This window comes from Rhinopithecus bieti, unplaced genomic scaffold (assembly GCF_001698545.2).
Source record: "Rhinopithecus bieti isolate Rb0 unplaced genomic scaffold, ASM169854v2 scaffold_13352, whole genome shotgun sequence".
Taxonomy (NCBI): Eukaryota; Metazoa; Chordata; class Mammalia; order Primates; family Cercopithecidae; genus Rhinopithecus; species Rhinopithecus bieti.
Window position 1 is genome coordinate 1,284,324 of NW_016808026.1, and position 12,482 is coordinate 1,296,805.

Sequence of the window (12,482 nt, forward strand, 5' to 3'; positions counted from 1 at the left end):
GGTAGATAATCTCAAATTCTACAAGCAGAAGCTTAAAGTAGTATAATCTTCTGGAAAACAAATCCTGGCTCTAACTGTGTGACTTTAAAATTATTTTAATTCCACTGTGGCTCAATTTCTTGTAAAACAGAGTTAAAACAGGGTCCATCTTATATTTTTGATGTAAAGACTAAATGAATTCATATATATGTAAAGCATTTAGAGCAATGACTGCACACGGTAAGCATTCAATACAAATTAGATACTATTTTTAATGAGAGCTTGGAACACACTCCAACCTTTGACCTAGAAATTCTACTTTTATAAACCATAAATAATAAAAATTCAAACAAAGATAAAAGCATGTTAATTACAGCATTATGTGAACAAAACTGTAAATAATTTAATGTTCAAAATTAGGAAATAGTTTATGGAGAAAAGCGATAAAGAAAAGAAGACCATGATATGTCAAATAATACCAACAAACCCATCAGCAAAGACGAACATTTCTACTTATCAAGTATGAATGCTCATTTCATTAAACACTCATCACATTTTATTTTATGTCTTTATTGAACATCTGATAAAATAGTTTCATTTTATATATTTACTTAATTAACAGGTGGTATTTATTTGTATTTCTCTGACTGCTTTTGAAGTTAATCTTTGTTCTACTTGTATTAGCCATCCAATTACTGTTTCTATAAATTGTCTTTTGTCCATCTACTGGAGATGGAAGAAAATTAACATTTAATGTAGAAAGTATTTGCATAAGTTATTTAATAATCTTGTATCAAACCTTGAGGGTAGGTAGTGTAAAATCCAATAATCTAGCTTCTTGCCATGTAGAAATCTCAGTTAACAGCAAACCAAAAGTAATTCAGAAAGAATTAATGATCCAGCATGTTTGGCTCATCTATCAGCACCACAAGCAGATGAGTTCTAGTAATAAATTTTAAAAGGTGAATGTATAAGGAATTAATCAGCTTGCTTTTGAGTTGCATTTTGTTTATGGAGATCTCCAAGTACAACTATAAAAGAGCAATATAATGTAATGGTTAAGAGCACAGATTCTAGGTTATGCTATCTTGGTTCAAATCCTAGATCTTCCATTTACTAATCATGTGACCTCAGCTAAGATAGTTAACCTTTTTGTTCCTCAGCTTCCTTATTTGTAAAATGGAAATAGTATTGAAGCTGATTTATGTATATGTATTTATTTACACAGATTCATATGTTTATCATTTGTTAAGCAAATGAATCTGTGTAAATAAATACATATACATTCATACATTCACAAGAGTCTGAATATCTGTATCCCTCCCCAAATTCATATGGTTGAAATCCTAACTCCTAAGGTTATAGTATTAGGAAGTGGAGTCTTTATACCTCATGAGGTGATTAGGTCATGAGGGCTCTGCCCTCAAGAATGGGATTAGTGTCTTTATAAAAGAGACCCCAAAGAACTAGCTAGCCTCTTTTGCCATGTGAGGACACAGCAAAAAGACACTGTCTATGAATCAGAAAGTGATCCCTTACCAGACACCAAATCTGCCAGTGCCTCGATGCTGGACTTTCCAGCCACCAGAACTGTGAGAAATTTCTGTTCTTTATAAGCCACTCAGTCTATGGTATTTTGTTATAGTACTCCAAATGGACTAAGACACACATATACATAAACAAACACACAGTGATTAGAATGCTGCCTGGCTCATAGTAACCACTATGTAGGTGTTTGGACAAGAATGAGTGTATACATCAGTCCCTGCTTGAGTCCTGCTACTTCATATAGCATAGCTTGCTATTCAAATACTATACTATGTTGTAACTACTTCAAAATATTTCTACTTTACAATTTTGGTGATCGAGTCATGATTTTTTTTTTTTTAAAGTGCTGTAGATGATATTCCAGATATGTAAACGGTAATACAACAGGAAAATCTTATATATCACATACACCACAGAGGTTTCTAACCTCTTACCACAGTGCTTCTCAAACTTGAATATAAAATAAATAACAAGGGATCTTGTTAAAATGAAGATTCCAATTTGGTATCTGGCACAGGCCCTGAGATTCTGCATTTCTAACCAGCTACCAGACAGGACCAATGTAGCTGTTTCTACAACAGCACTTTGAATAGCAAGGATCTAGAGGTCATAAATGAGCTTTTAGACATTCTAGAATCATGCATTATGTACAAAATTTTCTGTGAATGTACACAGGGGGATTATTTTCTGAGGAAAGGACCCACAATTCTTATATTCTCAGGTGTAGGGATGAGAGTAGGGGACAGGGCAGGGAGGGAGTAATCAGGGAAGATGAGAAAGATACAAATCAGCTCCTCATAGCTAACTGAAAAAAACAAAACTATCGTTACAAAAAAAAGAAAATTAGGCTGGGTGTGGTGGCTCACGCCTGTAATCCCGGAGGCCAAGGCAGGCAGATCACTTGAGGTCAGGAGTTTGAGGCCAGCCTTGCCAACATGGTGAAACCCTATCTCTACCAAAATATCCAAAAATTAGCCAGGTGCACGCCCGTAGTCCCAGCTACTAGAGAGGCTGAGGCAGAAGAATCGCTTGAACCTGGGAGGTCAAGGTTGCAGTGAGCCTACATCGCACCACTACACTCCAGCCTGGGTAAGAGAGCGAGACTCTGTCGAAACAAAAAAAAATTATTCATAAATAGACGTATTACAGACAAATTATAATTTAGAAGACTAAACTGAAGAATCTTTAAATTATAGAATAAAAACAATATAAACACCTAAGAGACAAAAAAAAAGCTAGGTATTATGAATATTATATTACACTTAATAGAAGTTCTAAATGGAGGAAACTTACAGGATAAAAGGGATTTAAAACACATATACAGGTGTAGACATATATATGTGCACACATACCCATAATAAATATGTATGTGTGCATATATTCATACAACTAGACATATACACATGTAAGTATTTTGGAAGAATATCAATATGCTCAGATAAAATGGTCTGCCAAATAGCAAACAATAATAATGACTGGAGATACACACACAGACACATACTTGTGAAAACTGTAAACTCCAAATAGGAAAAGGAAATTACAAACTTCTAAAAGGACAACTCTTTGGTATGAGAACCAAAATGGTAACTTAAAAGTTACAAAATGATAAAATAACATACAGAGAATTCTGAAACAAAATATTGAAGCCTGGAATTCCATATCCAGCCAAACCATTACTCAAGTGTGAGGGCAAAATAAAAAAACAGTTTTAGCTGTGTACCCGCAAAATATATATACAACCCAGGCCAGGCGTGGTGGCTCATGCCTGTAATCCCAGCACTTTGGGAGGTCGAGGCGGGTGGATCACAAGGTCAGAAGATCGAGACCATCCTGGCTAACACAGTGAAACCCCGTCTCTACTAAAAACACAAAAAAATTAGCCGAGTGTGGTGGCCTGTAGTCCCAGCTACTCCGGAGGCTGAAGCAGAATGGTGTGAACCTGGGAGGCAGGAGCTTGCAGTGAGCCGAGATTGTGCCACCGCACTCCAGCCTGGGTGACAGAGCGAGACTCCGTCTCAGAAAACAAACAAACAACAACAAGAAACAAATATATACATACACACAACCCATACATGTTTCTTGGTTGTGGGGGAAAGAAGGGAAGATGGAGTGGGGAGAGAGGCTGGGGGGGAGGAGAGGGGAGAAGGGAGTGGGAAGGGGAGAGGGGAGGGGAGGGTAAGGGGAGAGGGAGAGAGAACACAGTAAAATAAAATTCAGCCTGATTAAAGACTTCAAGAAAAATGGCAGGTCATTGGCTCGTTACTGTCGTGGTAGGTGTGCTGAAGACCACTGGCCTTGTGGGATTGGCTGTATGCAAGAGTCCGTAAGAGAGGCTGAGAATATTGTACACAAAGATTCTTGATGTTCTTGAGCAAATCCTTGAAAATTCAGCACATAGAAAGTATACAGAACATGAGAGGCTGGCTATGGTTAAAGTGGAACCAGATGTTAAAAAATTAGAAGACCAACCTCAAGGTGATCAAATAGAAGAGGTGATTCCTCGGGTTGAAAATTAACTAAGTCTGGTGAGAAAAATGATGCAGTGAAAACCATGGGAGCCTTAGGGGAAGAGCCTCCTGCCAATCAGTGGAAATGGCCAATATAATCACTAAATGACTTTGGTGGGTTGATGGGAAGCTGATTTAATATTCTGTTATATTAAGAGTGTCTCCATATTATTGACATTTTATAATCAAGAAAAATGATACACAAAATATTTAGGAGGTTTTTTAAAATTAGTGATTATGGTAATATGGTGTTGTGAATCAAATTCTGATTTGTAAAGTGCGCGAATTATTTCAAAGATGTTATTTCTTTGAACAGCGAGGTTGTGGGAAGATCTGACATTTAGAAAAATTCCTACAGCTCTTCAATGCAGAGGCCATAATCAAAAAGTAGAGTTTCTTTAGTAGTATCTTCAATACATCATTTAATTTTTTATTGTCCCAAAGAAGAAAAGGCCCTTAATTATTATTGTTTAAACAAAGTTACTGATCCCTGTTTGAAGTAAATAGTAAGAGTGAATACTTTCAAATACAAAACAGCACAAGCGGCTGGTGATAAAATTTGAAATTATGGGTAACCTCCTTGGCTGTGATCTTTATGTATGTAAAGCAAAACTGAAATATATAATTATATAATGATTACAAAATCCATAATAAGTGTAATTTTATTTAAAAAAAGCAAAGAAAAATGACAGGACAAAAAAAAAAGCAGTAAAAGAGCAGGAAAATTAAAGGTGATTACAAATAAAAACAAAGATATCCACTCTTGCCACTTTCATTCAACCCTGTACTACAGGTTTTGGACAGGACAATTAGGTAAGGAAAAAAAGCCATTTAGATTGGAAGGTGTATTAGTCTGTTTTCACGCTGCTAATAAAGACACACCTGAGACTGGGAAGAAAAAGAGGTTTAATTGGACTTAGTTCCACATGGCTGCGGAGATCTCAGAATCATGGCGGGAGGGAAAAGGCAATTCTTCCATGGCAGCGGTAAGAAAAAATGAGGAAGAACCAAAAGAGGAAACCCCTGAAAAACACATCAGATCTCATGAGACTTATTTACTACCACGAGAATAGCACGGGAAAGACTGGCCCCCATGATTCAATTACCTCCCCTGGGTCCCTCCCATTACACCGGGGAATTCTGGGAGATACAATTCAAGTTGAGATTTGGTGGGGAAGTAGCCAAACCAAATCAGAAGGGAAGAAGTAAAACCATCTCTATTTGCATATGATAAAATTTTGTATATGAAAAATCCTAAGGTATTCACAGAAACAAAAACTTATTAGAGCTAATAAGTTCAACAAGGTCACAGGATACAAGAAAAAGTATATTCATATGCACCAACAATGATAATATGAAAACTAAGAAAACAATTCCACTTGCAATAGCATGAAAAGGAATAAAATAGTTTCTGAAACTACAAAATATTATTGAAAGAGATTAAAATCTATATGAATGAAAAGACATATCCCATGTTCATCAATCAGAAGGACTAAGATTAGTAAGACAACAATTCTTGACAAATAAGCTCTACAGATTCCATGCAATTCCTATCAAAATCCTAGCTACCTTCCCCTGAGCCTAGAAATTGATAAACTAATCCTAAAATTCATATGAAAATTCAAGAAATCCAGAATAGCAAAAACGATCTTGAAAAATGAAAACAAATTGGAATACTCACACTTTCTGATTTCAAAACTTACTACAAAGCGACACTAATGAAGACAGTGTGGTACCGGCATAGGGATAGACAATATAGGTCATAAAATACAGATCATAATTTCAGTCAGTTGATTTTCAACAAGTGTGCCAGGAAGATTAAATGGGAGAAAGACTAGTCTTTTCAACAAATCATGCTGGAACAAAGGAAGCCATGTGCAAAAGAATGAATTTGACCCCTACCTCATATCATATGCAAAAAACAGGTCAAAATGGATCAGAAACCTATATACAACAGCAAAATTATAGAACTCTTAGGGGAATAAAAGAAACCACACCAGAGTAAACCCCTATGACCTTGGGTTAGCAAATGGATTCTTAGATATAATATCAAAGGCACAAGTAACAAAAACTAGGTAAACTGGACTGTCTCAAAATTGAAAACACTTGTGCCACAAAGAACACCATTAAGAAAGTAAAAGAACAAACTACAAAACAGGATAAAATATTTGAAAAATCATATATCAGATAACAGGGTTAATAACCACAATGTTTAAAGAACTCTTATAACTCAACAACACAGATACTCTAACCAATTAAGAAATGGGCAAAATATCTGAATAGATATTTCTTCAGAGTATAAACCCAAAAGGTCAATAAACATATGAGAAGAACCTCAACATCATTATTCATTAGGGAGATGAAAATCAAAAACACCATGACATACAACTTCATACCAATTAAAACAGCTGTAATGAAAAAGACAGACAAAGTGTTGGCAAGGATGTGGAGACACTGGAACCCTCACATACTGCTAGTGGGAATGTAAAATAGTGCTGCCCTTTGGAAAACAGTTTGGAGTTCCTCAAAAAGGTAAACATAGAATTACTATATGAGTCAGTAATTCTACTCCTTTGTATATACCCAAGAGAACTGAAACTATGTGCCCACAAAAACTTCCACAGAAATATTCATAGCATTATTCACAATAGTCCCAAAGTGCAAATTACTCAAATGTCTGTCAACTGATGAACAGATACACCAAGTGGAATATCCATACAATGGAATTTTTGGGAATAAAGTACTGAGCCATGTTACAGTCATACTATGACAAGAATAAGCCATGAAAACATTATGCTAGGTGAAAGAAGCCAGACATAAAAGACCAAATTTTGTATGATTTCATTTATATGAATGCCCAGAATAGGCAAATCCATAGTGACAGAAGGCTGATTTGTAGTTTCCAGGGGCCAGAGGGTAGGAAGAATGGGTAGTGATTGTTAATAGATACAGAGTTTCCTTTTGGGCCAATGCAAATATTTTGGAATTAGATAGTGGTGACAGTTGTGTAACTTTGTGAATATGCTAAAAATTGAACTGTACACTTTAAAAAGTTGAAGTTCATCACATAAAACTGTTATTTTTAAAAAAGCATAATACACTACAACCCAGTGGTTTATCCTCAGAATGAAAGGCTAGTTACATATTTGAAAAAAGTCAATCAATGTAATCCATCATACTAACAGTCAAAAAAGAAAAATCACATAATGACATGAGTAGATACAGAAAAGGAGTTTTTCAAAATACAACATAATGATGTTCATAATAAAGATTCATAATAAAACTCTTAGCAAACTAGGAATACAAAAGAATATCCTCAACTTGGTAAAAAGGCATCTACAAAAACCTTACAGCTAACATACTGAATGGTGGAATCTGAAATACTTTCCACCCATGATGGAAAACAAGGCAAGCACTCTCACCACTCCTATTCAACATACTAAAAGTCTTAGCCAATGCAGTAAGGCAAGAAAATAAATAAATTTTAAAAAGGTGTATAGTTGGGAAAGGCAAAAATAATACTGTCCATATTCACAGATGACATAATTATGCAGAAAATTTGAGAGAAATCTACACAAATACTCCTAGAAGTAACAAGTTAATTTAGACACAAGGTCAACACAAAAACCAATTACATTTCATATACATGCAAAAAACAATTAAAAATCAAACTTTAAAAGCAATATTATTTTCTATAGCTCCCCCCATATAAAATATGTATAATCTAACAAAACATACAAAGGATTTGTGTGTTGAGAACTATGAAACACTAATGAAAGAAATCAAAGACCTAAATTAACAGAGCAACTCTGCATTCATGGATTAGAAACTGAACATAGTAAAGATGTCAATTCTTCCTAAAGTAATCTGTAAATTTAACATATCAATCAAAATCCCTGCAGGACATTTTGTAGATAAAAGCAAGCTGATTCTAAAATGTATATGGAAGAGAAAAGGAATTAGAATAGTTAATTTTTACAAAGAATAAAACTGAAAGGATTGCATACACTACCCAATTTTAAGACTTAGGATAAAGCTACAGTAACTAAGAAAGTGTGATCATGACAAAATGATACACACAGAACAATGGAACAGAATATAATCCAGAAATAGACCCATGCAAATATAGCCACCTGATCTTTGATAAACATGCAAAAGCAGCTCAATGGGAAAGGATAATATTTTCAATAAATGGTGTTGGAACAACTGGTGGTTATCCATATGCAAAAACTGAACCTCTTTTTTAAACCTCATACCTTTTAAAAAGATAAACTATAATGAACTTTAGATCTAAATGTATAACATAAAACTCTAAAACTTTTAGAAAAAAAGCAGAAGAAAACCTCTGTGATCCGGGATTAGGTAAAGAGCTTTTAGAAATGACACAAAAAACAACTCATAAAAAACAGACAAGTTGAACTTCACCAAATTTTAAAACTTTTCCTTTGCCGTGGCGGGCGCCTGTAGTCCCAGCTACTGGGAGGCTGAGGCAGGAGAATGGCGTAAACCCGGGAGGTGGAGCTTGCATGAGCTGAGATCAGGCTACTGCACTCCAGCCCAGGCAACAGAGCGAGACTCCGTCTCAAAAAAAACAAAACAAAACAAAACAAAACAAAACTTTTCCTTTGCCAATGGCACTGTCTAGAGAATACAAAGACAAGCTACAGATTCAGAGGGGAAAAAATATATATAAGAACTCCCAAAACTCAACAGCAAAAAAACCACCAACCCAATTAAAAATGTGTAATGAACTTAAACATTTTACACAAGATGGCAAAGAAGTATATGAGATGTTCAATATCATTAGCCATTAAAAAACACAAATGCAAATCAGATGAGCTACCACCATATCCCTTCTAGAATGACAAAAACAAAAATATTAACAATATCAAGTACTGACAAAGATGCAGAGCAACTGGAACACTCTCACACTGCTAGTCAGAATGCAAACTGATACAGTCACTCTGGAAAATGGTTTGATAGTTTCTTAATAAGTTAAGCATGTATGTGTAACTTAGGACCCAGCAATTCTTCTCCTAAGTATTTACCCTAAAGTAGGGGTCCCTAACCCCTAGGCTGCAGACTGGTAATGGTCCGTGGCCTATTAGGAACTGGGCAGCAGAGCAGGAAGTGAGTGGTGGGTGAGCAAGCATTACCATCTGATAACGTCTGCCTATGTCCCCACCCAAAATCTCATATTGAATTGTAATCCCCATAATCTTTATAATCGCCACGTGTTAAGGGAGAGATCAGGTGGAGGTAACTGAATCATGGGGGTGGTTTCCCCCATGCTGTTCTCGTAATAGTGAGCAAGTTCTCATGAGATCTGATGATTTATCATTGTTTGGTAGTTCCTCCTGTGTTCATTCTCCTTCCTGTCACCTTGTGAAGAAGGTGCCTTGCTTCCCTTTCACATTCCACCAGGACTGTAAGTTTCCTGAGGCCTCCTCAGCCATGCTGAACTGTGAGAAACTACACCACTTTCCTTTATAAATGACCCGGTCTCAGGCAGTTCTTTACAACAGTCAGAAAACAGACTAATGTGCCGCCTGAGGTCCACCTCCTGGTGGTGGACTGCGAACCCTATTGTGAACTGCACGTGCAAGGGATCTAGGTTGGGCATTCCTCATGAGAATCTAATACCTGATGATCTGAGGTGGAACAGCTTCATTCCAAAACCATCCTCCCTCCCTACCAGGTCTGCAAAAAAATTGTCTTCCACAAAACTGGTCCCTGGTGTCAAAAAGGTTGGGGCCCACTGTCCTACTGAAATAAAAACTTATGTCCACACAGAAATCTGTACTAGATATTTGTAGAAGCTTTATTTATAATAGCCAAAAACGGAAAACAATGGAAATGTCCTTCAATAGGTGAACTGATAAACTGTGGTATATCCATACAACGGCAAGGAATAAAACTACTGATTAATGCAACAATGTGCATGAATCTCCAAGATACTATGCTGAGTAAAAGCAGTCAGTCTCGAATGGTTATGTGTTGGACAATTCCATCTATATGACATTTTTAAAAAGACAAAACTATGGTTAGGAACATCTCAGTGGCTATCACAGATTAAGGGTGGTGAGGACATGGATGTGACTATAAAGGAAGAACAGGCAAGAGTTTTCTGGGGTGCTGAACTGTTCTACATCCTGATTTTAGTGGTAGTTATATGAATGTGTACATGTGTTAACAGTCATATAACTTTGCACCAGAAAAAAAGAGAGTAAGTTTTACTGTATGATGTCTAAAACAAAATTTAAAAATAAACAACCAGCTACAAAAATCAACAAAATAAAGAAATAGTGAAAAAAATTAATAAAATAGAAAACAAGGAAAGCAGTACAGCATGAAACCAAGAGCTGGTTCTTTGAGAAGAACGTCTAAAATAAAGAAATTTTTGACAAGTCTATTCAAGAAAAGAATGACAGACAAGAGAGACAGATGGGTATCAGGAATGACTATGGTGATATAATCACAGATGTAGAAAATATTTTTAAAATAATATTATTTAAAACTTTAAAGTAAATATGGAAATATAGGCAAAATAATGTTCTAGAACATATAATTTAATATAAATTAGCAAAGCTGACTCAAGGATGAAGGAATTAAAAATTAAAGAGTTATTTCCCCAAAGGCATCACGCACATATGCTTTTACAGTAGAGTTCTAATAAACCTTTAAAAAACATAATTTCTATTTATTGTAGCTAGCCCCCTACTTAGATGAGGGAATAAAAGAATAAATAAAATAATAAAATAAAGACGAGAGATAAATCATGTATTCTGATTCTAATTCTCTCTAATCCACCCACATACAGCAATCAAATCAAACACTCAGACTTATTCTTACGTGGTGGAAAAAATAATGTGAAGTTGAATCTTATACAAATGTAATTTATGCAATTTCTTAATATTCCTTTGTATTTTTCATATGGCTCCTAGCCCTTGAGTAGTGATCCACTCCAGCAGCACCGATAGCAGTAGGTTCTCCTTAATCTCCCATCCTTTGTACCTGGGCAAATACTTTTATATACAAGTAATCATGTTAGTACGCTACTAGATCATAGTTTAGATAGCACTGGAGCCATATTCTGGTTAACTTTATGTCTGCTACTTTTTGAGCAAATTAGTTTGGTCTTAAAGTATCATCCACACAAACTGGATGTACCCAACTGACAGAATACAGGAGTCCTACCCCCTGACTTGAGCTCAATCCTCATTTAGCATCTCCATTTTACCTCCCACACAGCTCCTGCCTTCAGATGTGAGTTCCACTTCTCATGGAATTGATCCATCTCCACTGAGGTCTCTTACTGGCTTAATTAGTCCCAAAGCCCATGCATAAGAAGGGATCTACTTCTTACAGGCTCATCTGTATTATCTTGCTTAGTGGAATAAAGTTTAAACATACTAGGAATGAAAACATTTCTCCCCTCAGCATTTATTAGTACAAAACTGTTAATTTTTGCTTTCCTATTACAGTACCTATACAGTTCATAAACAATCACCTCTCCTTTTCTAATCTTACAAGGTAAAATAATAGTAACTGGAACACTAGAATCTTTTATACTACTTCTAAACACTGAAATCAACAAAAAAAAAAGATTGTAAGTACATCTAAAAGAATGGATTAACATACGAAAATCAAGCAGAAGAGAGGGAGGTTAGGTTACAGGAAGGAAAAAAAGAGGCAGAGGGCAGAAGAAAGCTAAGACTGACAATAGACTGATATCATAAATATAAATGCAAAGTATAAAAAAATCAGTAAATGTATTCTAGCAGATTAAAATTTATCATTAGCAAGCTGGTATGGCCTATGAATGAATGCAAAAATGATTCAACATTAGGAATCACATAAATGTAATTTACTCCATTTATAGATAAATTAATTCATTTATTCAACAAGTATTGTCTGGCATTATACTAAATATGTTTTACATATAACTCTGACTCTATGGTAATTGCAAAAACATTAAGACAATGCCACTGTTCTCAAAATAATTTTGTTTGTGTTGGAAAATATAGTTATTTGTCATTTTACATATTTTATTTTACATGTTATTTACAGTAATATGTAATAGGTTTATTATTGTCATTTTAAATATTTTAATAATTACTCAATTTTAATTCCTAATATTCTTAAAAACATATATAGCTCTTATATAAAAACCATTCTTTGGATTCCTCAATAACTGTGGAGTCCTGTGACCCGAAAATTTGGAAACTGCTGCTAAACAGAATTACCATATGCTAATATACCATAATTTATTCATTGATTCTATTGCTGATGGACATAGGGGTTGTTTCTAGTCTGGGACTATAACAAATAAGGATGCTATGAATATTCTTGTACATGTCTTTTGGCATACATTATGTACCTGTTGAGTTCATATCTAGGGGCAGAATTGCTGGGCCACAGGACATGTTTACATACAGCTTTAATAGA

The 12,482-nt window shown here is 35.2% G+C and overlaps 1 pseudogene; it reads left to right on the forward strand.

Moving 5' to 3' along the window:
- The first annotated feature begins 3,767 nt into the window (after nt 1–3,767).
- LOC108537574 (NADH dehydrogenase [ubiquinone] 1 alpha subcomplex subunit 5 pseudogene) lies at nt 3,768–4,132 on the forward strand (annotated as a pseudogene).
- The last annotated feature ends 8,350 nt before the right edge of the window (nt 4,133–12,482 follow it).